General features: G+C 45.2%; 1 long non-coding RNA gene across 1 annotated transcript; it reads left to right on the forward strand.

Moving 5' to 3' along the window:
- The first annotated feature begins 4,271 nt into the window (after positions 1–4,271).
- On the forward strand, positions 4,272–6,169 carry LOC102076644 (uncharacterized). The gene is made up of 3 exons (XR_266917.3): positions 4,272–4,402; positions 4,757–4,835; positions 5,127–6,169. It is a non-coding gene; the product is annotated as an uncharacterized LOC102076644 (long non-coding RNA).
- Positions 6,170–6,537: the final 368 nt, after the last annotated feature.

Here is a 6,537-nt window from a genome sequence, read left to right on the forward strand (position 1 = left end):
AGCTCTGCCGCTGCTCTAGGTGACTCAGCACAGCGTGGAGGGCTGTGGCGATGGCGTCTTCTGTGGATCTGTTTGCACGGTATGCAAACTGGTGGGGGTCGAATTCTGGGGGGAGGTAATCCTTGATGTGCTGAAGGACTAGTCTCTCAAAGCATTTCATGATTACCGGTGTGAGGGCCACAGGGCGGTAATCATTCAGGCTGGAGATGAGAGACTTCTTCGGCACTGGGATGATTGTGGCTGATTTTAGACAGGATGGGATGGCTGCCTGATCCAGTGAGAGGTTGAAGAGTCTGGTGAAGATGAGAGTGAGCTGGTGTGCGCATGCTCTTAGTACCTTGCCAGGTACTCTGTCTGGACCGGCCGCCTTCCTGGGGTTCACTGCTAGGAGCACACGTCTGACATCGTGCTCCGTTACAGTGAGTGGAGCGGTGCAGGAACCAGGTGAGGATGAGGATGGGAGCAGGGCTGAGGCAGATGAGTGCTGCTGTTGTGGTGTTTCAAAGCGGGCGAAGAAGCTGTTTATTTCCTCTGCCAGCTGCACACTCGGATTTTCTGTTTTCGCAGTGCTGCCTCTGTGGTTGATGATGTCTTGCATTCCCTGCCACACCTCTCGTGTGTTGTTGCTGGACAGGTGGGACTCGATGTTCCTTTTGTGGTCTGACTTGGCTTTTTTAATCCCCCTTTTCAGGTCAGCTCGAGCATCCCTGTACAGAGCTCTGTCACCTGATCTGAAGGCGGCATCGCGGGCTTTGAGGAGTGAGCGGACCTCGCTGGTCATCCAGGGTTTTTGATTTGGGAAAACCCGAATGTTTTTGTCCACTGTCACATTTGCAGTACAGAACTTGATGTAGTCCAGAACTGATCCTGTGAAAGTTTCTAGGTCCTGGTGTTCAAATATGTCCCAGTCTGTCTCTGTGAAGCAGTCTTGTAGTTTGTGGAGAGCATTTTCCGGCCAGGTTGTAACAGTCTTTGTGGTGGGCCTGGCACTGCACCTGAGGGGGGTGTAGGCTGGGGAGAGCAGGAGGGAGAGATGGTCGGACTGACCGAGGTGGGGGAGGGGTATGGCTCTATATGTATGCTTGATGTTGGAGTAAACATGATCTAGAGTGTTTTCTCCTCTGGTGGGACATTTGACATGCTGATAGAACTTTGGGAGTACAGTCTTTATGTTGGCCTTATTAAAATCACCTGCAATAATATGAACACCATCCGGGTGGGCCCGCTGCTGTTCGTTAATGGTGTTCAGCAGGATAGAGAGCGCCGTGTTTACGTTGGCATCGGGTGGAATGTACACAGCCGTGATGATCACTACTGTTAGCTCTCTCGGTAGAAAAAAAGGCCGGCATCTTACCGACATGTACTCGAGGTTCGGGGAGCAGTGACTGTTTATAATTGTCCCGTTGTTGCACCAGCTGCTGGTGCTGAAGCTGGAGGCTGTACTTTAATGTTGTGGTACTTACATGGTTGTATATTTTCTGAGGTGGTAGTCATTGTGAAAACTTTAAGAACCACTGTTATAGATTGTGCTGCATCTGCTGATTCCAGCTGTATTCATTTAGCTGCTGAACAATGTTATCTTATCTTATCTTATCTTATGATAAGATAAGATGATTCTGTTCACAGAATCAACATTTTAGGATTTAATTACGTGAATGATTGAGCATGCATCAAGTTTTTAAATTCTTGATATTTCCCATTATTGCCCCTTAACGCTGATGGGGTAATGTCATCACTCGGCAGGCGGGCGAGCAACGTCAACACCAAAGTTTGTGAATGCTGTTTTTTTGTTTGTGAACTCAAACTTACTTCAAATTGATACGATAGCTGTGTCCTGTAAAGATTTCAGACGGGTTTGACTGTCAGTGACCTCGACCTCAAGGTCACTGTCAACATTCAAGTTTCCCGAAAATCTTGTGATAGAAATAGTTCAAGAAGGAAGTCTCCTAGAATTTTCAAATCAAATGAAAAATCTTGGATGACTTCAAATCTCTGTGAACTTGACTTCAAGGACAAGATAAGTTTTCTGAATATCTTGTGAATCTCATAGGTGTGTCTACAGGAGGCTCAAGGTTAGCACTGGTGGCTCAATTTCTTTTAGTTCATTTTTATTTATATAGCTCCAAATCAACAACAGGCAAACAACAGTTGCATCAAGGCACTTTATATATTCTGGCACATGTTGTTATTACATGGCATGATTAAGGTACACATTAGGCTGACATCTGGGGCCAGAGCTGAAACTGTTCTGGGCCAGCACAGGGCCAGCAGTGTGTCTGCAACTGGCCTTGTGCTGGTCCATGTGTGGGCCACCTCTGGCAAACCAGATCTGGGCCACCAAAGGGCCGTCATTCTTTGAGGTATGTGGGCCACGTGTAAGCACATTGTGTGGGCCAGATCAGGGCCATACCAATTTTGCTGTGTGGGTCTTATTACTTCAACTGCAGACAAGTTAGAAACAGTGCTTGTATTTTCCAGTACTTTGTGCTGCTGCTGCTGTTGTCACTTCGCTTTTGGTGGGAAAGACAATGTTTGGCTTGGGAAATAGCTAAAACAAGCATCATAAGCAGATGCCTGAACCACCTCAACTGGCACCTTTGGATTTTGTGGAGCAGCCACTCTACTCTGAAGCCCTTTCAGAATGTCAGTGTGCCTGCTCTTCCAAAAACAGAAGACCAGGAAGGCTCCAGGAGTCTGTGCCAACAGATCTCTGGAGCTGTGTGAAGTGCCCTCCTGCTTCCACCATCATCCCGGTCCCAAAAATTCAAACATCACAAGATTAAATAATTACACACCTGTGATCATGAAGTCCTTTGAAAGACTAGTCTTGAGCCACCTGAAGGATATCGGAGAACCCCTTCTGGACCCCCCACAGTTTTCCTACTGGGCAAACAGGCTGGGGAGGATGCTGTCAATATAGGACTGCACTACATCCTACATTACCTCAACCCACCTGGGACATACACCAGGATCCTGTTCATGGACTTTAGCTCAGCCTTCAACACTATAATCCCAGACATCGTCCACCAGAAGCTTACTGTTCCCACCTCTACCTGAACTTCCTGACAGACGGGAAGCAGCATGTGAGGCTGAGGAGCATCATATCCCACACACAGAACATCAGCACCAGCCTCCTCCAGGGGTGTGTTCTCTCCCTCTGCACCAGGGGTGTCGAAGTCCAGGTCTCGAGGGCCAGTGTCCTGCAGGTTTTAGATCTCACCCTGGGTCAGCACACCTGAACCAAATGATTAGTTCATTAGCAGGCCTCTGGAGGACTTCAAGACTCCAAAGGCCTATTGAGGAGGTCATTTAGACTTTTAAATCTGCTGTGGTGGATCAAGGACACATCTAAAACCTGCAGGACACCGGCCCTCGAGGCCTGGAGTTCGACAACCTGTGCTCTACACTAATGACTGTGCGACAACCTGTGCTCTACACTAATGACTGTGCCTCAGTAGAACCAGCTCTGAAACTCCTGAAGTTCACGGATTGCAGCTCCTATTCAGAACGGAGACGAGTCCGCGTACAGACAGGAGGTGGACCAGCAAGTCCACTGATGCAGTCAGAACCATGTTGAGCTGAACCTGCTCAAGACTGTGGAGATGATGGTGGACTTTTGGAGAAACTCTCCTCTTACAATCCTCAACAAACAGTACCCAATGTGTACCATCTTTTCATAGGATTTGAGGTGGTCCTCACACACACTCTGACTGAGAGAAGGCCAAGCAGAGGTTGTACTTCCAAACCAGGAAGTTCAACCTGGTCATCTTCTACACTTCCATCATCCAGTCTGTCCTATGCACATCAATCATTGTCTGATTCGGCCACAAAGCAGGACAGGGCCAGACTGCAATGGACAGTCAGGTCAGCAGATCATCTGTGCTGATCTTCCCTCCACCAGGGATGCGTCCAGGGCTGTATGTAGTGCCAATAAAAAAAAACATTTCTTTCCTTGTATTTGTGTACAAACTTGGCTTAATAAAGTTGATTCCAATTCACTTAAAGAAGCAGAATGTGAACATAATCCACTGAGCAAATAGGTTAGTGGCATCACTACACAGCTGGGAAAACTGCTTTGTAAAATCTGAATGTCACTTCGAGGAGACACACTTGGTACAGTATTGCAGTGAATCTCTCTTTGTGTCAAACTTGGGTGAAACTGTTGTTCTCTTCTAAGCATCTCTGTCAAGTTCTCTATGTAAATGAGCTCTCTATATTGCCTCTATCTTCTGCTCTCTGTCCCAGAACAAGGTGGGAATCCTCCGCAGGGATCCAAGTTACTTCTCTTGTCAGAAAACAGACGGGATCATTGCTTTGTTCTGCAGCCCTGTTATCTTTGGCTGTGTGATAAGGAACTCCACAGAGTTTCCCTATCTGGAGGAAGAAGAAAGACAACCCCAAGGTAAGCTCAGATTATGACATGAATTTATCATTGCCATCACTTCTATTTACACCGGCTTTGTTGCTGCTTGCATGCACTCACAGTGAGACAAATGTGTATGCTTGTTTGCTCATGTGTCAGTGCAAGCTTAGATGAACACATTAGGAGGATGTGTCAATAACATTTCATTAATTACACCAGAGAACTCCGCAGACTTCTTGACGAATCAAAAAAAACATTTTCACTGTAGGTTAATGGATTCTAAAATATTTGATTATCATGTTGCTGCCACACCCTGTAGCCTGTAGCAAAATCCAAACTCCTGAGTTCTAACAACATTGATGTAAAATGAATAACATACTGTTTCCTTCTCAGTAAATAGCTCTCAACCCAGCGTCGATCCCACTGTCATCATCGTCACACTAAATAAAGGAGTATCTGTTAGAGGGAAAAGGTAATCCACCCCTGCAGTACAGCTATGGGGACTCAATTCTGTTTTGTGAGTTGTGGCACTGGGATATTAATATACAAGGAAACACAATACAACCTTACACATTTGCTCATTTTCCAACAATAGTTTACATCTGTGCCCACACTGTCCCAACATAAATAAATAAAGATTTAATAAGTAAGAGTACCTGTTTGGAGTTTGAAGCATCTTCAGGCTCGAAATTAAAATGAGTTCCCTTATTTGTATCACATTTTTTTCTTCAACTTCATCTACTCTGTGTCACAAACATTACAGGAAAAGGAGAGAATGGGTCGCCAACCGTCACACCAGAGGAACACGAACCAAAAGGCAGACGAGTCCTGACGGTTGATTACACTAGGCTGAAGCCGCAGGATTCAGCCTGCGGCTGTGGTAACGAGAATCAGAGGCATAATAAATCCTCTCACCTGTGCAACGGGCCGATCAGTAGTCCACCTGAAAGGCCGAAGAAAGAAGAACAACCGAGAAGGAGATCGCCACGTCAACACAAAGGAGTGGTAACAAATTAAGGAGAAAAAGAAAGGAGAAAATTTATGTAAAAGAGCAAAAGTTTATGCTAAAAATATAAATCTCACACAACACAATGCACTCACACGAATCAGATACACGTCATGGGACACGTGAAGAGAAGAAATTGGTAAAAATGCTCCTCACAACCACATGCTTGCTATATCAGATAGTATTACTTATGGCCGTGTGTTTTCTTGTGTATTTCTTGCAGACCGCCCCACGTGACCTGTCTGAACACGGAGGCCAGTCCAGCCCACCACCAACTGAGAAACTGAATACTGGGATGTGGCCATGGAAAAGACCAAAACGTGAGGTGTCAGGTAAAAGGGATGATTGTCTCAAGTTGTTACTGCGATAGTAATGTTTAACGCTCATAAGAAGGCTCATAGGATCGATAAACCAGATGAATTAGACTTCGTGCAATATCCATGACATCAATCAAAAAATCAGCCAGCTGTTCTTCTGCTATTACCATAGTTGTGCGATATTCATAGGGAACATCCACTGTTTCACAGGAAATAAAAACCTCTATTGCAATACCTTCAGGTACTGGTCTTAAACTAACTGCCACAAATACTTCGGCTAAATTACCCTCCAATTCGGACCAAGGGATGTCAGGACCATCCATTGGTTATATATATTTAAAAGGGGACCCTGCTCAAATCTTCCTCTCTATTTTCTCAATATTTTAACTTAACATTACCTCCTATCTCATTCACTCTTCGAGTTCTGGATCAGTGCACACGAGTGTCCCAGTTTAAATTTAAAAGAGGAAGTCACACTCAATACCACCCCATGAACAAATGTCTGTGTGTGTGTATTTGTGAATTTCAAACACAGCAAAATAAACATTATTGTCACAAAATATGCCAGCAAGATTGTTCTTTATGTTCTATTCCCAAGTTTCCTAGGTTTCACTGGGTTAGACAAACTTCAAGACCTGGGCCTCTGCCAGACACTGAGACATGCAATATTCTAATATAATGTAGTGGGCAAATATGTATCGTAAAAATGATCTTATTTTACCCGCAAACAACAAACAAACACAAAAACAACCCTGCAGGGATTCTCACATATCTGGTTTGATATGTGGTCAGGTGCCAGGCAAGTTTGGAGGCCATGGTGGTCCAGTCTGTTTAAGGTTGCCTACTGGGAC

Source organism: Oreochromis niloticus, linkage group LG2 (genome assembly GCF_001858045.2).
Source record: "Oreochromis niloticus isolate F11D_XX linkage group LG2, O_niloticus_UMD_NMBU, whole genome shotgun sequence".
Taxonomy (NCBI): Eukaryota; Metazoa; Chordata; class Actinopteri; order Cichliformes; family Cichlidae; genus Oreochromis; species Oreochromis niloticus.